Raw genomic sequence first — 26,892 nt, 5'->3', positions numbered from 1 at the left:
TGTTCAGATATAGAAGTATCTCAGAAAAATTTGCTTTTCTTCATAATTTCCACAGACTAATAAAAATAAACAATTTGAGATTGATGGGAGAGGCTGTTAAACTTTGACTGTGATGTTTCTTTTCAAGCTTTGTTTTTCTTTTCTGGTAAAATATGGAGAAGTCTGAGATATACTCTTAGTTGTAAGATTAATTCCAGTTGAACAAAAAAATTTTTTTTTTTAAATTTTAGAATATAGAAGGCCTTTTGAGAAAAAGCAGTGGTTCAACTCAGTTCCAATTTGAGCATATATGGATGTGTGTATTCACATTCATACTTAGATATATATATGATGTGGCTCCTGTGAAATTAATTTTTTTATTTTTTAGTTTTTTGAGACAGAGTCTTAGTCTGTTGCCGGGCGAGTGCTGTGGTGTCAGCCTAGCCCACAGCAACCTCAAACTCGTGGGCTCAAGCAATCCTCCTGCCTCAGCCTCCTGAGTAGCTGGGACTACAGACTTGTATCATCACACCCGGCTAATTTTTCTGTATTTAGTAGAGATGGGATCTCACTCTTGCTCAGGCTGGTCTCTAACTCCTAAACTCAAACTATCCTGCCTCTGGCCTCCCAGAGTGCTAGGATTACAGGTGTGAGCCACCGCACCCAGCCTGAAATTTAAACTTTGTAAATGACATAGTAAAGTCAATTCAGCAGTTCATTTACTGTCAAGTATCTGGAATTGAAACTCTACCCTCCTCCCCATTATGCCATTGTTTTAGCAAGTACTCAGTCTAAAAAGCTTTCTCTCTTATTGGGTCTTGAGAAGTTTTTTTTAACTTCTCAAGATGAATGTCTTGGGTCATGCCCATTAATCTCATTGATACTCCCTTTCACTCACAATTTGGAACTGTAAATGTCCCTATTTAGGATATTGGTAGTCTTTAAAGAATAGTATTCCCAATACCAATGGCATCTGTGGAATTATGAGAAGTATAGGACCAACATTCCCCCTTTCTTTTTTTTTTTTTTTTTTGAGACAGAGTCTCACTCTGTTTCCCTGGGCTGGAGTGTCGTGGCATCAGCCGAGCTCACAGCAACCTCAAACTCCTGGGCTCAAGGCAATCCTCCTGCCTCAGCCTCCCAGGTGAATGGGACTACAGGCATGTACCACCATGCCCGGTTAATTTTTTTTTCTAAAGTTTTTAGTTGGCCAATTAATTTCTTTCTATTTTTAGTAGAGAGGGGGTCTCACTCTTGCTCAGGCTGGTTTCTAACTCCTGACCTTGAGTGATCCTCTTGCCTCAGCGTGAGCCACCACACCTGGCCCCTTTCTTTACTTTTATTTTATTTTATTTTATTTTATTTTATTTTATTTTATTTTATTTTATTTTATTTTATTTTATTTTATTTTTTTTTTTTTTTGAGACAGAGTCTCACTTTGTTGCCCAGGTTAGAGTGAGTGCCATGGCATCAGCCTAGCTCACAGCAACCTCAATCTCCTGGGCTCAAGCAATCCTCCTGCCTCAGCCTCCCGAGTGACTGGGACTACGGAAACGCACCACCATGCCCGGCTAATTTTTTCTATATATATTAGTTGGCCAATTAATTTCTTTCTATTTATAGTAGAGACGGGGTCTCGCTCTTGCTCAGGCTGGTTTTGAAATCCTGACCTTGAGCAATCCTCCCGCCTCGGCCTCCCAGAGTGCTAGGATTACAGGTGTGAGCCACCTCGCCCAGCCTATTTATTTATTTTTTTGAGACAGAGTTTCACTTTATTGCCCAGGCTAGAGTGAGTGCCGTGGCATCAGCCTAGCTCACAGCAACCTCAGTCTCCTGGGCTCAAGCGATCCTACTGCCTCAGCCTCGAGAGTAGCTGGGACTACAGGCATGCACCACCATGCCCGGCTAATTTTTTGTATATATATTTTTAGTTGGTCAATTAATTTCTTTCTATTTTTAGTAGAGATGGGGTCTCGCTCAGGGTGGTTTTGAACTCCTGACCTCGAGCAATCCGCTCACCTCGGCCTCCCAGAGTGCTAGGGTTACAGGCGTGAGCCACCGTGCCCAGCCCTTTCTTTACTTTTAAAACTCCTTCACCAGCCTGAGTAACAGAACAAGACCCTGTCTCTACAGAAAAATAGAAAAATCAGCCCGGCATGGTGATGCATGTCTGTAGTCCCAGCTACTCAGGAGGCTGAGATAGGAGGATCGCTTGAGCTCAGGAGTTTGAGGTTGCAGTGAGCTATGATGCCATGGCACTCTAGTCCAGGCAACAGAGTGAGACCCTGTCCCAAAACAAAATAAAACTCCTTCAGCATTCAGTGGGTGATAATTTGCAAAAGCACAGTGCTCCTTTTTGATATATATACTACTATAGTCAGTTCCTAGCACTTGAGATAAAATATATCATGTTAGTAGCTATATTTTATACATAAAGTAAACCAGTTCAGAGAGATTAAGTAACTTCCTCCAAGTCATTAACTAGTTAATGGCAGGTTTTAGATTGAAACTTGTCTTTTTTTTCTAATAATATATATATATATTTTTTTTTTTTGAGACAGAGTCTCACTTTGTTGTCCAGGCTAGAGTGAGTGCCGTGGCGTCAGCCTAGCTCACAGCAACCTCAATCTCCTGGGCTTGAGCGATCCTTCTGCCTCAGCCTCCCGAGTAGCTGGGACTACAGGCATGCGCCACCATGCCCGGCTAATTTTTATATATATATATCAGTTGGCCAATTAATTTATTTCTATTTATAGTAGAGACGGGGTCTCGCTCTTGCTCAGGCTGGTTTTGAACTCCTGACCTTGAGCAATCCGCCCGCCTCGGCCTCCCAAGAGCTAGGATTACAGGTGTGAGCCACAGCGCCCGGCCTCTAATAATATTTTTAAAGGTAAAATTCATATACAGTGAGATGCAAATATGTAATAGATGAGTTTTAACAGTTGTAAACACCTGTATAGCTAATACCCCCATCAAGAAATAGAACATTTCCATAACCATCCAAGGATCCCTCCTTCAGTTCCTCCTTCTAATCATTCCCCATCGTTTTATAGGTGACCACTGTTCTGATTTCTATTCCCACATTTTAATTCGGCTATTCTTGAATTATACAGTATATATTCTTGTGTCTGACTTTTTTTGTTAAACATAAAGTTTTTTTTTTTTTTTTTTTTTTGAGACAGAGTCTCACTTTGTTGCCCGGGCTAGAGTGAGTGCCGTGGCGTCAGCCTAGCTCACAGCAACCTCAAACTCCTGGGCTCGAGTGATCCTTCTGCCTCAGCCTCCCGGGTAGCTGGGACTACAGGCATGCGCCACCATGCCCGGCTAATTTTTTTTATATATATATCAGTTGGCCAATTAATTTCTTTCTATTTATAGTAGAGACGGGGTCTCGCTCAGGCTGGTTTTGAACTCCTGACCTTGAGCAATCCGCCCGCCTCGGCCTCCCAAGAGCTAGGATTACAGGCGTGAGCCACAGCGCCCGGCCTAAACATAAAGTTTTTGAGATTCATCCATGTTGGTGTATCAGTATGAACCCAAGTCTTTTGGGTGTATCTATAGCTCTTTCCAACAGATTAGCAGCTCCTAATTTGCTTATTCTTATATCATAACCATTTTTTTTGCTTTGCTATTTGCATGAAATTTACTTCCCATTTCTAATATACTAGATTTATTTGTTTAAAAAATCTCTCTGAAATTACAGAAGTAATACATGCTCATTGCAACAAATTACACAATCAGAAGTCAATAAAGAGTGAAAGTTTTTTGTTTTTGCCTTTTTCCAATTATGAAAATAGTGAGTGTTCTTTGTAAAGTAAATAAATAAATAAAAAGGCCCAGTTTGGATAATATGAAGCAGAAAGTAAGTATTACCTGTCATCTCACCAGTTAGCATTTTGACACATTTTCCTCTTTCTCTGCATTTTGTTGACCACAACAAAGACCATAGTTTAAGGGTGTTTGGGCTTCCCTTTTTATGTTAGGTTTGTCACACCCTCATTAATCAGTTTTTATTATTTCAGTGCTTGTGTTTGGGGCCACCCTAAATCTGACTATCTAGCTGTGGGTAAATTTGGCAGGGTTGGCTTCATTAGGCAAAATTTTGGAACACTAGGCCGGGCGCAGTGGCTCACGCCTGTAATCCTAGCATTCCGGGAGGCCAAGGCAGGAGGATTGCTGAAGGTCAGGAATTTGAAACCAGCCTGAGCAAGAGCGAGACCCCGTCTCTACTAAAAAATGGAAAGAAATTAATTGGCCAACTAAAATATATAGAAAAAATTAGTAGGGTATGGTGGCACATGCCTGTAGTGCCAGCTACTGGGGAAACTGAGGCAGAAGGATCGCTTGAGCCCAGGAGTTTGAGGTTGCTGTGAGCTCAGCTGACGCCACGGTACTCTAGCCCGGGCAACACAGACTCTGTCTCCAAAAAAATTTTTTTGGAACACTTACTATACACTCCTTCATCATTCTCATTTTTGCATACCTGTTATCCAACATTTCGCAGAGAATAGGAGGCAGTATTGCTCCATTGTTACGAGTATAAATTCTAGAGTCAGTCCATGGGAGTTGAAATGTAGGCTCTTCTACTTATGCTAGCTCTGTAGCCTTGGGCAAATGACATAACCTCTCTTAGCCTCAGTTTTCTTGCCTGTAAAATGGCTACCTCTCTCATTTTACTGCAAAATATAGAGCATATCTCAGAGGAGTATTAGAAGGACTAAATGATATTACCTTAGTCTAGTGCTCAATAAATGTTAACAATTTTTATCATAAACTAAGATACAGCATATATGGTTAGAAACATCATCTATGTAATGCTGAATTCTGCTTCTTTAAATGGTGAAAAAAATGTATATATTTATTTTGTATTTAAAAAAATGTGTATTTAGAATTAGCCAGCTGAACTCAGTTTGGATGATCCTAATTATGTTGGCAATGTGGAAATAGTCAGGAGCCAGTCAAACATATGACTTCTTCTCTTCATCAAGCCTGATCAGGGTGTTGACCTTGGCCACTTGAGTGTCATAGAGCTTCTTCATAGCCTATTTGATCTGGTGCTTGTTGACCTTGACATCCACAGTGAACACAAGTGTGTTGTTTTTTTGTCTTCTTCATGACCCATTCAGTGGTCAAATGATGGCATAGTGGTCAAGCTTGTTTCTCCTGGGGTGCTTTTCTGAGAATATTTGAGTTGTCTCCAGAGACATGGTTATTTGGGCTACTGGAAGGTGGGTGATAGGTGGATTTTTTTGTGTGTGTGTATGGCTGTGGATGCCTTTGAACCCTGCCTTCTTGGCCTTCAAAGTCTTGGCTTTGGCTTTGGCTTTGGCAAGGCAGGAGCTTCCTACTTTGCCTTTGAGGCCATCTTAGTGAAAAGGCAGAATTGTACTTCTATCCCTCTAAGGAGCTGCTTGTGCGGAAGGCATGAAAATGTGAACTTCAGAATTTAGGGCTATGTTTCCCCAAATTCATTTCTCTTAGGAGTTTCTTTTTCTTTTCTTTTTTTAGAGATAGGGTCTTGATCTGTCTCCCAGGCTAGAGTGCAGTGGCACAATCATAGCTCATTATAACCTTGAATTCCTGCCTTAGCCTTCCAGGTAGCTAGGACTATAGGTCTGTACTGACATGCCTGACTAATTTTTAAATTTTTTTTTATAGATATAGGGTCTCTTTCTGTTGCCCAGGCTGGTCTTGAATTCCTGGCCTCCACTGGTCCTCTCGTCTCCGTCTCCCAAAGCGCTCGGATTATAGATGTGAGCCACCTTGCCTGGCTTCTTAGGAGTTTCTTATGGAAATGTTACCTATGAATTTATCTATATTATTTTTTCTTACATTTTATACTCCCCATCTGAGTGATGAGTTTTATACTATATTATTAACACTTCATCTACTAGATTGGCTAGTAAACTAGTACTTTTTGTTGGCTTTAATAAAGGCAATGGCTACTGTGTGGTGAATATATACTATGTGCCAGGCACTGTTCATCCTCACAGCAGTCCTTCAGATTAGTTGTAATTTGCAGATAAGGGAGGCTCAAAGAAATTAAGTAGCTGGCCTATGGTCACGCAGCTAGACCTACTGGGACTGGCATGTAAAACTCATCTCTTTTATTTTATTTTATTTTATTTTATTTATTTTCTCCTCTTCCCATTCATGATTTTAAAACCTGGCTTAAAATTTATTTATTTATTTAGAGATAGGATCTCATTCTGTTGCTGAAGCTGGAGTTCCGTGGTGTGATCATAGCTTACTGTGACCTCAAACTCCTGGGCTCAAGGGATCCTTCTGCCTCAGTCTCCCAAGTAGCTGGGAGGCACTATAGGCACATGCCACCATGCCCACCTAACTTTTGTAGTTTTTGTAGAGGTGGGGTCTTGCTATATTGCTCAGGCTGGTCTGGAACTCCTGGGCTCAAGTGATCCTCCCACCTCAGCCTCCCGAGTAACTGGGAAACTGGGACTATAGGCCTGCACCACTGTGCCTAGCTGTTTCTTTAGACTTTTTTTTTTTTTTGAGACAGAGTCTCACTTTGTTGCCCAGGCTAGAGTGAGTGCCGTGGCGGCAGCCTAGCTCACAGCAACCTCAAACTCCTGGGCTCAAGCGATCCTCCTGCCTCAGCCTCCCAAGTAGCTGGGACTACAGGCATGCACCACCATGCCCGGCTAATTTTTTCTATATATATTAGTTGGCCAATTAATTTCTATTTATAGTAGAGACGGGGTCTCGCCCTTGCTCAGGCTTGTTTCTTTAGACTTTTAACTGCTTTGTAACTTCTAAGATTTAGTACAGAAGTCTCTGTATTTACCATTTCATATCCTCTTTGTTTCACATTAAAGTGTCCTTTATATATCTACATATATTCACATTTGTAAAAAAAATCAGTATTTACACAGAAGCCCCTCTGTCCTCAGGTCTTTTCAGGTACCTCTCTAGGTCTCTATTTTACCTTTTTTGTGTGTGTGTGCTATAATGACCACAACTGCACATTCTATTCTAGGTACAGATACAGTTTGGTTTGTACAGAGATAGGATAATGTGTTCTGTGTTTCCAAAGCTTTCATAATAACAGCCAGCATTTTGTTGCCTTTTTCAAGCTGTATTCAGGATGCAGTCCAGGGACTTCGAAACCCCTTTCCTGTGTTGTAACAGGTAGTTTTAGAGCTCCTCATCTGATAATTATAGTTTGAACTGTTTTTCCATTACTATATCACCTTATTTTTGTCTCCATAGAAGCTGTTTTTCACATTTCTGGACACATAACAGCCTTGCACCCATTGTACTTCTTTGTATAGAGTCATCTTCTTTGTGTAGAGTCATCTGCAAACTGGGAAGATTTCAGTAGTTTTTTTCCTAGATAATTTCTCAAAATAATAACTGTGTTAATTGTGATAGGTTTCATCCTTGATTCCTAAAGGACCCTTTGTTTATACATCTTTAGAGGAGGGCCTATATCACAACTCTCTTATTTTTGTTTCTAAGTGAATTCTCTGGGGGATACATAGTCTGTTTATTTGCTGTTTTCAGTAGCCTCTGGAAAAGAGTTGTGTGTGTTTTTAATTCTGTCCATTTAATTTCCATACTATGTATCCTCTCACTTCAGGTGTATGTGTATGTTACCTGAAGCCTTGCAAATAGTAGGTTCTCTGTAAGCCTTTGTTATATTAAACACTCAGCAATAGGGTAATGCCTAGTATTGGGTTATTAGTTTAACATTTAACAGCTTTATTGAATGCCTACAGTGTGCCAGGTACTAGGATACATCTTTTTTTTTTTCTTTTTTTTCTTTTTTTTTTGAGACAGAGTCTCATTCTGTTGACCTGGGTAGAATGCAATGGCGTCATCATAGCTCACTGTAACCTCAAACTCCTGGACTCAGGGATCTTCCTGCTTCAACCTCCCACGTAGCTGGGTAGTACAGGTGCACACCACCATGCCCAGCTAATTTTTCTGTTTTTAGTTGAGACAGGGTCTCACTCTTCCCCAGACTCGTCTCCAAACTCCTGAGCTCAAGCGATCTTCCCACCTCTGGCCTCCCAGGGTGCTAAGATCACAGGTGTGAGCCACTGTGCCCAGCTGGGATGCATCTCACTGATCATGAGAAACAAGGTCCCTGCTCTTATGCAATTTGGGAAGGCTTGGATAGACAATAAACATATAAATAAAACGTTTAAAGATTGTGATGTGTTAGGAAGAGAATAAAATAGGGTGCTATCATACAGAGTAATGGAGGAATTTTGATGAGGAAGGACAGGGAAGACTTGGAAGGTGACGTTCGGGAACTGAAGGATGAAAATGAACCAGCCAAATGAAGAGATGTGGGAAGAGAGTTCCAGGTAGAAGGAACTGTAAGGGCAAAGGCCCTGGGTCAGGAAAATCTTTAGTATATACCAAGAATGATGGAAGTCCACTATGACAATAGACTAGTGAACAATGGTAGCATGATATATATGATTGGAGAGGTAGGTAGGAGCCAGATACTTCAAAGTTTTGTAGGACTGATAAGGAGTTTTATTTTTAAGTATAATAAAATGGGAAGCTTGAAAAAGTGTTTTGTTTTTAAATTGAGATGCTTGAAGAGGATTTTTGGTTTTGTTTTTTTAGATGGAGTCTCACTCTTTTCAGGGTTAGAGTGCAGTGGTGTCAGCCTAGCTCACAGCAACCTCAAACTCCTGGGCTCAAAGGATTCTCAGCTGGGCGTGGTGGCTCACACCTGTAATCCTAGCACTCTGGGAGGCTGAGGTGGGAGGATTGCTCAAGGTCAGGAGTTCAAGACCAGCCTGAGCAAGAGTGAGACCCCCATCTCTACTAAAAATAGAAAGAAATTAGCTGAACAACTGACAATATATAGAAAAAATTAGCTGGGCATGGTGGCACCTGCCTATAGTCCCAGCTACTCGAGAGGCTGAGACAAAAGGATTGTTTGAGCCTAGGAGTTTGAGGTTGCTGTGAGCTACAGTGTTGCCATGGCACTCTAGACCTGGCGACAGAGCAAGACTCTGTCTCCAAAAAAAAAAGGAAGGGATTTTCCTGCCTCCACCTCCCAGAGTAGTTGGGACTACAGGCGCTCACCACCACACCCAGCTAATTTTTCTTTTCTTTTCTTTTTTTGGTAGAGCCAGGGTCTTGCCATGTTGCCCAGGCTGGGCTGATCTTCTGGCCTCAAGTGATCCTCCCACCTTGACCTCCCTAAATGCTAGGATTACAGGCAAGAGCCACCATGCCCAGCTTGAAGAGTTTTATAAAAGCTTTTTTTCTTTTATCTTTTTTTGTAATTTGCCCCCATTCTCCTTCTGTCTGATATAAAAGCTTTTTAATGCAAAGTTTCAAGTATATAAAAAAGTAAAGAGAATGATACCACGAACGCCTATGTATCTGTCCCCTTACGTCAATAATTGTCAACTCATGGCCAACTACGGCAGGTCCTCGAATAAGCTTGTTTTGTTCAGTGAGGTTTCATTATAACTTTGATGGAAAAAAAAAAAATCTATTCCTGGCCAGGGCCACTGCCTATGTGGAGTTGGCATGTTCTCCCCATGTCTGTGTGGCACTCTGGTGTCCTCCCACATCTGAAGCTGTGCATGTTTGGTGAATTGGCATGTCTAATTGGTTCCAATGTGAGTGTGCATGTGAGTGTGCCCTGCAATGGGATGGTGTCCTCTCAAGGGTGTGGGTTTCTTCCTGGTGCCCTGAGCTGCTAGGAGAGGCTCCCGCCTCTGCAACCCTGAACTAGAATAATTGGGTAAATAATTATCTTGTTTTTATTAATTTTTCTTAAATATTTTATAGCTCACATTTATTTTAATATTTAATATTAGAAGTGTTTTGGTCTTTATTTAGAAGTTTGGTGATGTTTTTGTGATGAGAAATATGGTAGGAACTTAACTCTTTTGCTTATATCAATTAACCAGTGGTAAAATTGGTTTTGATGTATGCCCATTTGCTTAAAGTTGCCATTTCCAAGAACTATGGACAATGTTAAGTAAGGACTTACTGTGTTGTTTTTTCTAATTCTCTCTCCACCTGTATTATCATTTTTTAGTAATTAAAAATGTAACATTTATTTAAAATTATTTTGTGGCTATAGAACTCTAGCAGTTTAAATACTAGAATTAATGGTGCTTTTTATTAATTAACTTACTATTTTAGAGACAGGGTCTTTCTTTGTCACCCAGGCTGGAGTGTAGTGGCACGATCATAGCTCAAGTGATCCTCCTGCCTCAGCCTCCCAAGTAGCTGGGACTACAGGTGCATGCCACCACACCCAGCTAATTTTTAAATTTTTTATGGAGATAGGGTCTTACTCTATTGTCCAGGTTGGTCTGGAATTCCTGGCCCCTAGCAATCCTCCCACCTCAGCCTCCCAAATTGTTAGGATTACAAGTGTGAGCCACTGCATCCAGCCAACAGTGCTTTTATTTTATTTTTACAACAACTTTATTAAGGTATTGTTGTCAAGGCTGGGTGTAGTGGCTCACGTCTGTAATCCTAGCACTCTGGGAGGCTAAGTTGGGGGGATCCTCAAGGTCAAGAGTTCGAAACCAGCCTGAGCAAGAGTGAGACCTGGTTTCTACTAAAAATAGAAAGAAATTAATTGGCCAACTAAAGATATATAGAAAAAATTAGGCAGGCATGGTGCCGCATGCCTGTAGTCCCAGCTACTCGTGAGGCTGAGGCAGGAGGATCGTTTGAGCCCAGGAGTTTGAGGTTGCTGTGAGCTAGGCTGACGCCACGGCACTCTAGCCTGGGCAACAGGGAGAGACTCTGTCTCAAAAAAAAACAAAAACAAAAAGGTATTATTGTCATACAATAAACTATACATATTTAAAATGTAATAAGTTGTGACATATGTGTATACCAATGAAACCACCACTATAGTCAAGATAATGAACATATCTATTACCTCTAATCATTTCCTCCTGCCCCCTTTTAGTCACTCCCACCCACCCCTCTGCCCCACCCCTCAGTCCACAGGCAACCACTGATCTGCGTTCTTTCACTGTAAAGTAGGTCTCATCTTCCAGAATTTTATATAAATGGAATCATACAATATGTACTCATTTGAGGGTGGGTGTCTAGTTTTTTTCATTCTGGATAATTATTTTGAAATTCATCCATATCAATAGTTCAGTCTTTTATATTGTCAAATAATAATTTATTATATGAATGTACTAATTTGTTTAGCCATTCACCTGTTGATGCACATTTGAGCTGTTTTCATTTTTTGACTATTACAAATAAGGGTGCTGTGAACATTTGTGTATGTCATTGTATGGACTTTTAATTTTAAAAAATGAGATACAATTTATATACCTAACAATTCACCCATTTAAAGTGTACAGTTTAGTATATTCACAAGGTTGTGCAACCATCACCAATATCTAATTCCAGAACATTTTTCATCACCCCAAAAGGAAACCTTATACCTATTAATAGTCATTCCCCATTCCTCCCTCCCCCCATACCTAGGCAGTTGCTAATCTACTTTCTCTCTTTATGGATTTGCTCATTCTTGAGATTTCATTTAAATGGAATCTTATGTGGTCTTTTGCGACAAACTTCTTTCATTTAGCATAATGTTTTCAAAGGTTTATCCACGTGGCATGTATTAGTACTTCATTCCTTTTTATGACAGAATAATATTCTACTGTATGAAATACTACCTTTCTTTATCCATTCATTAGTTGGTAGACATTTGGGTTGTTTTTGCTTTTTGGCTATTATGGGTAAAGGTGCTGTGAATATTCATGTACAGATTTTTTGTGTGGACAAGTTTTCATTTCTCTTGGTATATATGCCTGTGAGTGGAATTGCTGGGTCATCTGATAACTCTATGTTTGAAGAAATGACAGGCTGTTTTCCAAAGTGACGGCACCACTTTATGTTCTTACCAGCAGTGTGTGAGGGTTCAACTTTCCCCACATCTTTGCCAGTACTTCTTTTTTTTTTTTTTTTGAGACAGAGTCTTACTCTGTTGCCTGGGCTAGAGTGCCATGGCATCAGTCTAGCTCACAGCAACCTCAAACTCGTAGGCTAAAGCGATCCTTCTGCCTCAGCCTCCCGAGTGGCTGGGACTACAGGCATGCGCCACCATGCCCGGCTAATTTTTTCTATATATTTTTAGTTGGCCGATTAATTTCTTTTTATTTTTAGTAGAGACGGGGTCTCGCTCTTGCTCAGGGTGGTTTCAAACTCCTGACCTTGAGCGATCCTCCTGCCTTGGCCTCCCACAGTGCTAGCATTACAGGCATGAGCCACCATGCCCGGCATCTCACCTGGTTTTTTTGTTTTTTGTTTTTTTTTTTTGAGACAGTGTCTCACTTTGTTGCCCAGGCTAGAGTGAGTGCTGTGGTGTCAGCCTAGCTCACAGCAACCTCAAATTCCTGGGCTCAAGTGATCCTCCTGCCTCAGCCTCCTGAGTAGCTGGGACTACAGGCATGTGCCACTATGCCTGGCTAATTTTTTATATATATATATTAGTTGGCCAATTAATTTCTTTCTGTTTATAGTAGAGACAGAGTCTCGCTCTTGCTCAGGCTGGTTTCGAACTCCTGACCTCAAGCAATCTGCCCACCTCGGCCTCCCAGAGTGCTAGGATTACAGGCGTGAGCCACGGGGCCTGGCCTCTCAGGCTGATCTTGAGCTCCTGGCCTCAAGGTTCCTCTCACCTCAGCCTCCCAAGGTACTGGGATTATAGGCATGAACTATTAGTACCACGTCTGACCTGTAGTTCTTTATATATATACTGGATGCAGTTTTCTTATCAGATATGTGATTTGCAAATATTTTTTCCCATTTTGTGGGTTGTCTTTTCACTTTCATGATCATGCCCTGGAAAGCATAACATTTTTTAATTTTGAAGTCCAGTTTATCAATTTTTTCTTTGCTTGTGCTTTAGGTGTCTTATCTCAGAAACTATTGTGTAATTTAAGACCATGAAGATTTACACCTGTGTTTTCCTCCAAAAGTTTTATACTTTTAGATCTTGTATTTAGTCATTTGATCCATTTTGAGTTAATTTTTGTATATGGTATAAGGTGGAGGTCCAACTTTATCCTTTTGCATGTGGGTATCCAGTTGTCCCAGCGCCATTTGTTGAAAGGACAGTTCTTTTCCCATAGAATATTCTTCTACTATAAATGTTTGGATTTATTTTGGGACTTTCAATTCTATTCCATTGATCAAAAATATCTATCCTCCCATCCAAGTACTAACCAGGCCTGACCCTGCTTAGTTTCTGAGATCAGATGAGATTGGGTGCATTCAGGGTGGTATGGCTGTAGAATAAATATCTCTTCTTTTTTTCTTTTCTTAATTTTTAACATATATATTTTACATTCTTTTTTTTTTTAAAGTCAAAATGTATGAATTCTTCAGCCATATTCTTTTTCAGTATTGTTTTGGCTATGCTGAGTTCCTTGCACTTCCAAATGAATTTTATGCTCAGCTCGTCAATTTTTGCAAAAAATCCAGCTAGGGTTTTGATAGGGATTTCATTGAATCTGTAGATCAATTTGGAGAGTATTGCCATTTTAACAGTATTATAATTTCTAATACATCAATATGGGACTTCTTGTCTTTTACTTAGATCTTCTTTAATTTTTTATATGTTTTATAGTTTTCAGTGTACAAGTCTTACACTCCTTTTGTTAAATTTATTCCTGAGTATTCTTTTTAATGCTATTGTAAATGAAATTATTTTCTTCATTTCATTTTTGGATTCTTTGTTGCTAGTATATAGGAATATAATTGGGTTTTGTATATTAATCTTATATCTTGCCACCTTGGCTCTAATAGTTTCTTTTGTGGATTCCTCAGCATTTTCTATATTCAAGATCATTTCATATGCAAACAGAGATAGTTTTACATCTTCCTTACTGGTCTAAATGCCTTTTTTTCCTTTGCCTAATTGCCATGGCCAGTAGTACAAAGTTGAATAGAATTGTTGAGAGAGGATCTCTATTCTTGTTCCTGATCTTAGGGGGAAAGTCTCTCACTGTTAAGTATGATGTTAGCTCTGGTTTTTCTTGTAGATGCTGTTTGTCATGTTGAGAAATTTCCCTTTTATTCCTAGTTATTTGAGTGTTTTTATTATGAAAGGGTGTTGGATTTTGTCATATGTTTTTTTCTGCATCTGTTGAAATGATTGTTTGGTTTTTGTCCCTGTCTCATAAATGTGTATATTATATTGATTGATTTTCATATGGTGAACCAACTTTACATTCCTAGGATAAATGGTCATGGTGTATAATCTTTTTTGTATGTTGCTGAATTCATTTTGCTAGAATTTGTTGAGATTTTTTGCATCTCTATTTGTAGGGAATATTGGCCCATGGTTTTCTTTTCTTATGATGTCTTTGCCTAGTTTTGATATAAAAGTAATACTGGCCTCATAGATTGAGTTGAGAAATGTTTGCCGTTGGCCGGGCTTGGTGGCTCATGCCTATAATCCTACCACTCTGGGAGGCCAAGGCGGGAGGATTGCTCAAGGTCAGGAGTTTGAAAACAGCCTAAGCAAGAGCGAGACACAGTCTCTACTATAAATAGAAAGAAATTAATTAGCCAACTAATATATATAGAAAAAATTAGCCAGGCATGGTGGAATATGCCTGTAGTCCTAGCTACTCGGGAGGCTGAGGCAGGAGGATTGCTTGAGCCCAGGAATTTGAAGTTACTGTGAGCTAGGCTGACGCCACGGCACTCACTCTAGCCTGGGCAACAAAGTGAGACTTTGTCTCAAAAAAAAAAAAAAGAAAAGAAATGTTTGCCCTTATTATTTTGAAAAATATCACAGACTTCATTTCATCTGTAAACTGGATATTTATCCAGTTTATATCTCTGAAAGACAAATATTCCCAATTGGAATGTAATTATATTAGCAGTGTCATGCCCTAATATCTTTAAATATCCAGTCACTTAAAGATTTTAAATGGGGGGGGGGCACTGAATGGGGAGTGGGTGGGATATGATATGATTTCCTTTTTCTTTTCCATTTCCATTTTTATTTATTTATTTATTTTGAGACAGAGTCTCACTTTGTTGCCCAGGCTAGCATGAGTGCCGTGGCATCGGCCTAGTTCACAGCAACCTCAATCTCCTGGGCTCAAGTGATCCTACTGCCTCAGCCTCCCGAGTAGCTGAGACTACAGGCATGCACCACCATGCCTGGCTAATTTTTTGATTGTATATTTTTAGTTGGTCAATTAATTTCTTTCTATTTATAGTAGGGACGGGGTCTTGCTCAGGCTAGTTTTGAACTCCTGACCTCAAGCAATCCACCCTCCTCGGCCTCCTAGAGTGCTAGGATTACAGGCGTGAGCCACCATGCCCAGCCTCCATTTCCATTTTTAAAAGATTAATTCAATTGCTGCAAAGAAACTGGATTATTGGGGGGCAGGACTTGATTTAGATGGGTAACAGAAGGCTATTGCAGAGATCTAGGTAATGATAGAACTAGATTGGTGGCAAAAGTGATGGAGAGAAGTGAATGTATTTAATATATATTTTGGAGGTAGAGCTGATAAGACTTGTTGATTGATGTGGGTCAAGGAAGAAGACAAGGACTAAACATGGCTTCCTTCTAGAAACTCTTCTCTTATTTTTATGACACAGCATTTGTTCTTGTTCTTCTGCCTTTGTGATCCTTCTTTGTCAGTCTCTAAATTGTCCTCTGACCTTGCTTCTCTTTTTATGCTTTTGTATTGAGAGATCATCTACTCTTCTTTTTTTTGAGACAGAGTCTCACTTTGTTGCCCAGGCTAGAGTGAGTGCCATGGCGTCAGGCTAGCTCACAGCAACCTCAAACTGCTGGGCTCAAGCAATCCTCCTGTCTCAGCCTCCCGGGTAGCTGGGACTACAGGCATGTGCCACCATGCCCGGCTAATTTTTTTTTTCTCTATATATTAGTTGGCCAATTAATTTCTTTCTATTTATAGTAGAGACAGGGTCTCGCTCTTGCTCAGGCTGGTTTTGAACTCCTGACCTTGAGCAATCCGCCCGCCTCAGCCTCCCAGAGTGCTAGGATTACAGGCGTGAGCCACTGTGCCCGACCAACTCTTGTGTCTTTAATTACAAGCTCCATACTGTAACTCCCACATCTATATTTCTGCCTCTGAGCTCTGGTTCCAGAATTCCTATTGTACTACTCCATTGATATCCTGTCTGTACCAGCAGCTTTTCATGGGATGCCTGCTTTTGGGAACCTGTGGTCAGATTGTTACAGCTTATCTCCTCCTTTACAGGTTTTAAGGGTGGATTTTCTACCTTTTATATAGGTTTTAATGATGGAAACTTTATCGCTTCTCAGCCTTTTGGCTAAGATCAAGTGTAATGATGGAACCTTTGCTTTAGAGAAGTGCATTTTCAAGAAAGACACTTACCACTTTTGGGCAGCATTTGGTCCTTTAGGACCTTGGCTTCCTCTTAGATTGAAGCGAGACAGCTAAGCTTATGTCCTGCTCACCCCACTCCTCTATCCCCCAGATCCCCAGATTTGCTGCTCTTTGTCCTGATTCACATATTTCTATTTATTTATTCACTCAGTCACTCATTTATTCAGCACTATTCAGGGCTGGTATAGGTCTGCCAACATGATAAACATTGGCCCCACCATTCTCCCAACCCTTCTTCCAATCTCCCTCCCAAACTCTATTCTTTTTTTTTTTTCAGAGACAGTCTCACTCTGTCACCCTGGCTATGGTGGAGTGGTGGCATCATAACTCACAGCAACCTCAAACTCCTAGGCTCAAGCGATCCTCCTGCCTCAGCCTCCTAAGTGGCTGGGACTACAAGCTTGTGCCACCATGCCTGGCTAATTTTTTCTATTTTTAGTAAACACGAGGTCTTGCTCTTGCTCAAGCTGGTCTCGAACTCCTGACCTCAAACAATCCTCTTGCCTTGGCCTCCCAGAGTACTAGGATTACAGGTATAAGCTACCATTGCTGGCCCCCAGCTCCATTCTGTTCTACTCTACTTAGCTGAGATATATAGCTTCTTCCTAAATATTCTATAATCTAGAATTCCAATTGCTTATTGACTAAAGTACAAACTCAGCCAGGTATTTAAGATTCTGTGATCTTAACTTTCCAAACTTGCTTCCCATTACTTGTGCAGTAATGTACTCATCTTTATTTCCCAAAAATGTTATATTTTGCCTCTGTGCTTCTGCTTACATTGTCTATATACCTCAAATGTAATACTCCTTATACCATATATCTAAATCCTACCCATTTTTAATGCCTAGTTATACGGCATTATGATATGATGCCTTCTATGATTTACTTCACCAGAAGTACCTTAGTTACTATACTTAAACCATAGCTTCATCACTTTTTACCTTGTTTTATGTTTATGTACTTTTCTCATTTCTCTTATATAACTAAACTCCTTAAACATAAACCATTTCTTTTATTTCTGTGCATTTTCTACAATGCCAGAGCATTCCCACTTAGTAAGTTACTCAGTAAATATTTGTTGAGTGTGATAATGTTGTTGTATGTCCTGGAGGTGGTAAACTAGATTGAATGACCTCTTGAAGTATTGGCCAACTCCATGATTTATTTATTATAGATTTTTGTAGATTTAAGAGCTAGAAGAGTCCTTATAGATAAATTTGCTCATCTCATCTTAAAAAATTTTAGAAAATTTCAAACATATACAAATGTAGAGAGGATGATATAATTAACCCATATATGCCCATCACTCAGCTTTAACAGTTATCAGCTCATGATCATTCTTACTTCATCTGTACTACTACCCATTCCCTCACCCACTAAATTCTTTTGAAACAAATCCCAGACATTGTCATTTAAATTGTAAATAATTTCAGTATGTAGCTCAAAAAGATAAAAGGTGTTTTTTTGTTTTTTTTTTACAAATACAACCACAGTATATCATCAAATATCCAGTTAATGTTCAAATGCCTACAATTGATTTCTCTTTCTTCCACTCTTCCTTTATGCCTGCCATTCTTTCTCTCTAAACCAGGGGTCCTCAAACTTTTTAAACGGGGCCAGTTCACTGTCCCTCAGACCGTTGGAGGGCCAGACTATAGTTTAAAAAAAACTATGAACAAATTCCTACGCACATTGCATATATCTTATTTTGAAGTAAAAAAACAAACGGGCAAAAACGCCCACATGTGGCCCACGGGCCATAGTTTGAGGACGCCTGCTCTAAACATTTGGCTTATTTGAATCAAATAAGTCTTTAGATTTCAAACGAGCTCCATACATTGATTTGGTTTATATGGCTTGCTTTTTCTTTCTTTTTTTTTTTTTTTTGAGACTCTGTTGCCCCACCCCAGCTAGAGTGCAGCGGTGGCATCATAGCTCACTGAAACCTCAAACTCCTGTGCTTAAGCCATCCTCCTTCCTCAGCCTCCTGAGTAGCTGGGACTACAGGTATGTGCCACTATGCCCTGATAATTTTTTTTCTTTTTGTAGAGACAGGGTCTCACTCTTGCTCAGTCCTCAAACTCCTGAGCTCAAGCAATCCTCCCACCTTGGCTAGGATTACAGGTGTAAGCCACCGCACCCAGCCTGGTTTATAAGACTTCTAAGTCTCTTTTAATGTATAGATTCTCTCACCTCTTTTTTTCTCTTATATTTTTGTTGTTGCTGCTGTGCTGTTGTTTATGAAACAGTTGTTGTGTAGTTGTCCCATTCTAGACTTTGCTAATTGAATTTCTATGATTCATTTATGTTCCTTTATCTCTAATATTCTCTATAAAATGGCTGTTAGATCTAGAGCAGTGTTGTATAATTAAAATATTCAGGCTTCACATAAAATTTAAATATTTTAGTTGGCACATTAAAAAGATATGAACAAAACTCATGATATTCTGAAATAATATATATTTTAAAAAATAAAAAGATTAAGGAAAAAGCCAAATGTAAGCCCAATCTCAAACTCCTGGCCTCAAGCAGTACCCCTGCCTCAGCCTCCTAAAGTGCTGTGATCATAGGCATAAGCAATCACACCAAGCCTCCTGATTCCTTTTTTTTTTTTGAGACTTTGAGACAGAGTCTCACTCTGTTGCCCAGCCTAGAGTGCCATGGCATCAGCCTAGCTCACAGCAACCTCAAACTCCTGGGCTCAAACGATCCTCCTGCCTCAGCCTCCCAAGTAGCTGGGACTACAGGCATGTGCCACCATGCCTGGCTAATTTTTTCTATATATTTTTAGTTGGCCAATTAATTTCTTTCTATTTTTAGTAGAGATGGGGACTTGCTCTTCCTTAGGCTGTCTTCGAACTCCTGATCTTGAGCTGTCCTCCCGCCTCAGCTCCCAGAGTGCTAGGATTACAGGCATGAGCCACCGCGACCAGCCTGATTCCTTTTGACATAATTGCTGCAATAGTCATTGATAGTGTTCCTCATTTTCTTTTTCTTTTCTTTTTTTTGAGACAGAATCTCTCTCTCTGTCTCTCTGTCTCTCCTCCTGCCTCAGCCTCCTGAGTAGTTGGGACTACTGGTGCACACCACCACGCCTGGCTAATTTTTTCTATTTTTAATTGCCCAGCTAATCATTTTTTTTCTATTTTTAGTAGAGATGGGGTCTCACTCTTGCTCAGGCTGGTCTCAAACTCCTGACCTTAAGCAGTCCTCCCACCTCGGCCTCCAAGAGTGCTAGGATTGTGTTCCTCATTGTCTTATACATTTTCTGCTCTTTCACCAAAGAACTCTGGATATTTTTCATGGGATATTATATTTATTAGAGACCACATTGTTGGCTCCCTTATTTTGTAAATGAGGCAACTGAAGGCTAGAAAAATTGAGTGACTTAACTGAGGTCACAAGGATTTCAGGCCATAATCTGCCCTAGAACCCTAGCCCTCTGGCTCTTATTCTATGCCATTGCCATTTTGTCTTGCTTCCTCTACCTAGTTTTAGGACAGGTAGTTTGAGTACATTTTAGCTTCTACTCTAGGCCACCAGGGGAAGATAGGTTTTGTGGGTCATCATTGAAGGTGCCATCAAACCTTATTAATTTGGGCTAATTGGGGGAAAATCTAGAAAGAGTGTTGTGTATTGTTTTTCTTTAGGTACAGCTGTTACTTTGAGTTCACATAGTAATTGAAACTAGGCTAATAGTGTTACCAGGTTATTTTGTTAGGTAGAGGTCCATGTGCCTGGTTTAATGAATAGCTGAGAATGATGTGCAATTTAACTTTAATTGTATGTAGATTAGACTCGAAATGCTTAAAAACAGCTCATTAAACATTTCTCCCTGCAATCTTAATTCACACTGTTTTCTTAGTCTATCAGAGTGCAAAGGTAAGCTTTAGCTTAGATCTGAATTTATCTCATGTTTCAAATGGGAGTCTGTATTAATAAAGTATTACCATAAAGTTCAGAGAATTTTAGATATTTGAGAAAGTGCAGAGGAAGAGCATCTGAAAGTCAGACATCTGGCAGTTTCCACCAATCAGAATGCAGTTCCTTGTGTCTTTTTTTTTTTTTTTTTTAAGACAGAGTCTCACTTTGTTGCCCAGGCTAGAGTGAGTGCCATGGCGTCAGCCTAGCTCACAACAACCTCCAACTCCTGGGCTCAAGTGATCCTCCTGCCTCAGCCTCCCGAGTAGCTGGGACTACAGGCATGTGCCACCATGCCCGGCTAATTTTTCCTATATATTTTTAGTTGGCCAATTAATTTATTTCTATTTATAGTAGAGACAGGGTCTCGCTCTTGCTCAGGTTGGTTTCAAACTCCTGACCTCGAGGAATCCGCCTGCCTAGGCCTCCCAGAATGCTAGGATTACAGGTGTGAGCCACTGCTCCCGGCCCCAGTTCCCTGTGTCTAAAACTAAGCTGAAAGTGCTTCTGAGTGGGAAGAGCTTTCAGAAACCAACTTTCACTTTACCTCAAAAATGTAGCATCACCCTAGGGCCTCACTTAGGTAATTGTATTAATATATATGGAGACACAGAGGACCTAGGTATGTGAGGGCTAACCATGTTGTCTATTGACGCTGTGTCCCAAAGTAAGTCACTTGACCTCTTTGAGCCTTAATTTATTCGTCTATAAATGAGGTAGTTAAAATTGGGAGTAGTGGCCTGGGGGATCAGGGGCCCAGGCCCTGGCCCTATGACTCCTGACAGGATGGAAAAAAAATTGGAGTAGTAATACATGTTTTTTTTTTACCTCACAGACTACCTATAAGATTCATATCAGCTAATTAATCGAATGATCTTAATATAATAGGTATTTAGTGAATTAATGACAGATGATATGAAAATACTTTTTAAACTAGAAGCTTTGTAATAATACTCACGACCATGAGTATTATTAGAATAATATAGATTAGGCACGATGATACGTGCTAATGCCCAGAAGCATGACAGTAGGAAGAGATTCAAGTTGTTTGTCTAGAACTCTGTAGCCATTGTACTACAGGGGCACATAGACCTCACACACACCTTAGACACCTAACAGTGTCACAGTTTTATAGCAGTACCATTGCTGATTTGAAGACCCCAAGTTACCAAGAAAAGGTTAAATTATATTTAATATATTCTGTTTAAGAAATAATTGATATATATATATATCTTACAGAGATTTTGATTAAAAATTATTTCAAAAAGCACAATGTGTAAAGAGTTATTTCCATTATCTGACATTTTTATGTGGAGTCTGTCAGGCATCTCAGGCCGCCTATAATCCTAGCACTCTGGGAGGCCGAGGTGGGTGGATTGCTCAAGGTCAGAAGTTCAAAACCAGCCTGAGCAAGAGCGAGACCCCGTCTTTACTATAAATAGAAAGAAATTGGCCAACTAATATATATAGAAAAAATTAGCTGGGCATGGTGGCGCATGCCTGTAGTCCCAGCTACTAGGGAGGCTGAGGCAGGAGGATTGCTTGAGCCCAGGAGTTTGATGTTGCTGTGAGCTAGGCTGACGCCACGGCACTCACTTTAGCCTGGACAACAAAATGAGACTGTCTCAAAATAAATAAATAAATAAATAAAAATAATTAGTGCATCTCACATGTGCACTAAAGCCAGCAACTGTTCTAAATTCTTTATTTTATTTACTCATTCATTTCTCCCACTAAATGTATGAGATAGGTGCCGTTATTAATCTCCATTTTGCGATTGGGGAAAATGATGTACTAAGAGGTTAAGAAACCTGCCCAAGATTCTGGATTAGGAACCTGGGGAAAAATTGCTTTAAAGAGCATTAGTGGGACAACTGGTAGAATTTTTTTAAGTTTTTAAAATTTTTTTGAGACAGGGTCATGCTCCATCACCCAGGCTAGAGTGCAGTGGGCTCATCATAGCTTACTATAACCTTGAATTCTTGGCCTTAAGTGATCCCGTCACCTCAACCTTCTGAGTAGCTGGGAATATAGGTGTGTACCACCTTGCCTGGCTAATTTTTCTAGTTTTTGTAGATATGGGGGGAAATGTCTTGCTAATGTTGCCCAGGCTGGTCTGGAGCTCCTGGCCTCAGGCAGTCCTCCCACCTCAGCTTCTCAAAGTGCTGGGATTACAGATCTGAGCCACCACATCAGCCTACAACTGGTATAATTTTTTTTTTTTTTTTTGAGATATAGTTTCACTCTGTTGCCCAGGCTAGAGTGTTGTGGCATCAGCCTAGCTCACAGCATCCTCAAACTCCTGGGCTCAGGTGATCTTCCTGCCTCAGCCTCCTGAGTAGCTGGGACTATAGGCGCACACCACCACACCTGGCTAATTTTTTCTATTTTTCGGAGAGACAGGGTCTCACTCTTGCTCAGGGTGGTCTCAAGCAATCCTACCACCTCAGTCTCCCAGAATGTTAGGATTACAAGCATGAGCCACCACACCTGGCCCAACTGGTAGAATTTAGATACGGACTTTATTATTATTATTTTTTTTTGAGACAGAGTCTCGCTTTGTTGCCTAGGCTAGAGTGAGTGCCATGGCGTCAGCCTAGCTCACATCAACCTCAATCTCCTGGGCTCAAGCAATCCTTCTGCCTCAGCCTCCCAAGTAGCTGGGACTACAGGCATGCGCCACCATGCTGGCTAATTTTTTCTATATATATTAGTTGGCCAATTAATTTATTTCTATTTATAGTAGAGACAGGGTCTCACTCTTGCTCAGGCTGGTTTCGAACTCCTGACCTCGAGCAATCCGCCCGCCTCGGCCTCCTGGAGTGCTAGGATTACAGGTGTGAGCCACCATGCCCGGCTGGACTTTATTTTTGATAATAATATTGTCTCAACATTACATTTCCTAATGTGATAATTGTACTATAGTTTAAGAAATAACCCACAACCGAGCATGGTGGCTCACACCTATAATCCTAGCATTCTGGGAGGCTGAGGTGATAGGATTGCTCAAGGTAAGGAGTTTGAGACCAGCCTGAGCAAGAGCTAGACCCCGTCTCTACTAAAAATAGAAATTTTCTGGGCAACTAAAAATATATATATAAAAAATTAGGTGGGCATAGTGGCATATGCCTGTAGTCCCAGCTACTCAGGAGGCTGAGACAGAAGGATTGCTTGAGCCCAGGAGTTTGAGGTTACTGTGAGCTAGGCTGATGCCACGGCACTCTAGCCCGGGCAACAGAGCCAGACTGTCTCAAAAAAAAAAAAAAAAAAGAAAAAGAAAGAATGAACCCACTGAAGTATTTTGAGAAAGGAATATGATGTCTGCCACCTGTGATCAAATGGTTTAATAATTATGGTTTAATAATTAGTAATAAAATAGTGTGTGTATGTGAGAGTGTATGAAGAGAGATACAAAGTAAATGTGGCAAAATGTTAGTAATTGGTGAACCTAAGTGAAAGGCATGTTGGAGTTCTTTGTACTGTTCCTGCAACTTTTCTTCAAGTTGTTGTTGACATCTGAAATTACTTTATTTATTTATTTATTTATTTTGGTTTTTTCTTTTCCTAATCAAATAGCTCAGATTGTATGAAATTATTTCAAAATAAAAAGTAAAAAGAATTTTTCTGAGGTTATAAAACTAAAGAGTATATATAGCAAGGGTGAGGTTTGAACCCAGGCCATTTGCTTCCAGAATCCATGTTCTTAATTATAGTGCTCTTGTGCTGCTCTATTCATGGTGCTAGATAAATGAGGTGTGTTTGTACCAAATCTGACTGTGGGACTATGATTGGATCCTAAACACTGAACTGTGTTAGCAGCTCTGCCTTCTGGTTCTGCAAGGACAGGGTGATCATATAATGTATTGTATAAATGAGTTCACTTTTAAAAGTGAGAAGGAATACTATTAATCAATCTGGGATGATTGATGTAAACCAAGATGAATGGACACCCTAAAAGGATACCTCTTGGCAGAGTTCAGCTTTAAAAAATGTGACAGGACATGATAATTGCCTCATTATAATTGAATTTTGTTTACCGTGGATTCTTATTTACACAATACAGATACTTTTTTTATCCTGCCAACAGAACTCGGGCCTTCACCTAATGCATTTTCATATTTTCTTCTCTCGATTTTGCTAATTCTTTTGCTTCCTTCCAGACCACTTGGGAAATACTCTTTGTCAAACTCCATTTCCTCTAAGTCTGAAAAATACCAGCAGGAATTTCTGTAACACTTGTCCCATTTTTAAAAATATTGGCATTTAAAACCATAAATCCCAAAACATCTTATTAACATGATTTGTACAAGGAGAGGAGCCAGTAAATGCATCTGCATTACTAGATTGACAGAGAAATATTACTGTCGTCAACTTCCCATAGATATTTGGAAATAACCTTATTGTGTGGTACTGGAGGCTGTGTTAATGTTTGTCAAAAAGGATTATACTGGTTTAGAATCAAAGGCATATATGTTGTCTCATTGATCCATTGGCCAGGTAGTATCCATTGCCATTCTTCTAATCATACTTATTGGTAATAACACTCTGCTAGAGCTATATCCAATTAGAGGTTGACCTTTACTATAGGGCTAGTATTTTTTGGTCAACTCTCTAAGCTTTAAAAATTATTCTAATACAATCTGCACTAGATTTTTATTTTTTAATTTTTTTTTGAGACAGAGTCTCACTTTGTTGCCTAGGCTAGAGTGCTGTGGCGTCAGCCTAGCTCACAGCAACCTCAAACTCCTGGGCTCAAGCGATCCTTATGCCTTAGCCTTCCAAGTAGCTGGGACTACAGGCATGCACCACCGTGCCTGGCTAATTTTTTCTATATATTTTTAGTTGGCCAATTTCTTTCTATTTTTTTTAGTAGAGACAGGGTCTCTCTCTTGCTCAGGCTGGTTTCGAACTCCTGACCTTGAGCGATCCTCCCACTTCGACCTCCCAGAGTGCTAGGATTACAGGCGTGAGCCCTGGCCTTGCACTGGATTTTTAAAGATCTAGTTACTGGGTGGGTGTGGTGGCTCACGTCTGTAATCCTAGCACTCTGGGAGGCTGAGGTGGGCGGATTGCTTGAGGTCGGGAGTTCGAAACCAGCCTGAGCGAGACCCAGTCTCTACTAAAAATAGAAAGAAATCAATTGACCAACTAAAAATATATATACATAAAATTAGCCAGGCATGGTGGTGCATGCCTGTAGTCCCAGCTACTTGGGAGGCTGAGGCAGGAGGATCACTTGAGCCCAGGAGATGGAGGTTGCTGTGAGCTAGGCTGATGCCATGGCACTCACTCTAGCCAGGGCAACAAATTGAGACTCTGTCTCAAAAAAAAAAAAAGATCAAGTTACCTCTTTTCATCTTCTTCTTCATACAGTATATATTTAACCAAGTACAGATCCACTATAGCAGGAGAGGGTGGGACAGGGCAAGGATGCTGAAAATTTTTTTCTTTTTTTTTCTTTTTTGTTTTTCTTGTGAGACAAAGTCTTGCTCTTGTTGCCCAGGCTAGAGTGCAGTGGCATCATCGAAGCTCACTGCAACCTCAGACTCCTGGGCTCAAGGGATCCACCCGCCTCAACCTCCTGAGTAGCAGGGATTACAGGTGGATATCACCACACCAGGCTAATTTTTCTATTTTTAGTAGAGACAGGGTCTCACTCTGTCACCCAGGTTGGAGTACAGTGGCCTGATCATAGCTCACTGTAACCTCAAATTCCTGGGCTCAAGCGATCCTCCTGCCTCAGCCTCGTAAGTAGCGAGGACTACAGGCACACATCACTGTACCCAGCTAATTTTTTTGTTTTTTGGAGAGAGAGGATCTGGCTGTGTTCCCCAGGATGGTCTTGAACTTCTGGACTCAAGCGATCCTCTCACCTTGACCTCCCAAAGTACTCAGATGACAAATGTGAGCCACTGTACTCAATTTTTACTTAATTTTTAAAAATCTATATTTATTTTTTGAGATCGATCTCACTCTGTCACCCAGTCTGGAATGCAGTGGCATGATCATAGCTTACTGCAGCCTTGAACTCCTGGGTTCAAATGATCCTCCCACCTCAGCCTTCTGAGTAGCTAGGACTACACCTATATGCCACAATGCCTGGCTAATTTTAAAAATTTTTTGTAGAGATGAGGTGTTCCTCTGTTGCCCAGGCTGGTCTTGAACTCCAGGCCTTAAGAGATGCTGCCACCTTGGCCTCCATCTTTATTTTTAAAGACAACAGCAAATGTCACTTAGGTCACCTATGCACAAATAGAAATCAGCTATTAAAATAATGAGATACATATTTGGCTTTAATTATGAATTTTGTACTTTTTATTTGATATAAGAAAGCAGATATTTTTGAGAACATAGTATGTACAAAAGACTATGATAGACATAATTTCCTGTCCAAAAGAAGCCTATATTCTGAGAACATAGAGACACATGAAAATGTTGCAATATTGTTGAATCCTAAATCTTTATTTATGTCTGGATTATCTCTGCCATCATTCCATTTTTCTAGCCATTTTTTTTTGTTGTCTTGTTTTGTTTTTTCGAGACAGAGTCTCACTTCTTGCCTGGGCTAGAGTGTTTTCTAGCCATTTTTTAAGAAAAAAAA

General features: G+C 40.2%; 1 protein-coding gene across 2 annotated transcripts in view; it reads left to right on the top strand.

The window, feature by feature from the left end:
- The window catches only part of WASF2 (WASP family member 2), a 76,016-nt gene that overhangs the window by 7,390 nt on the left and 41,734 nt on the right, over nucleotides 1-26,892 (top strand). The window contains exon 2 of one of the 2 annotated variants that reach the window (XM_075995557.1): nucleotides 18,261-18,377. The exons of the other annotated variant lie outside the window; for it this stretch is intronic. The gene's annotated coding sequence lies outside the window, so the exon portion shown is untranslated. The remainder of the gene's footprint in view (nucleotides 1-18,260; nucleotides 18,378-26,892) is intronic. 2 annotated transcript variants of the gene reach the window in all.

Source organism: Microcebus murinus, chromosome 2, assembly GCF_040939455.1.
Source record: "Microcebus murinus isolate Inina chromosome 2, M.murinus_Inina_mat1.0, whole genome shotgun sequence".
Taxonomy (NCBI): domain Eukaryota; kingdom Metazoa; phylum Chordata; class Mammalia; order Primates; family Cheirogaleidae; genus Microcebus; species Microcebus murinus.
Note: the sequence above shows the minus strand (reverse complement) of the source record. Positions and strands in the feature narration are given on the sequence as shown.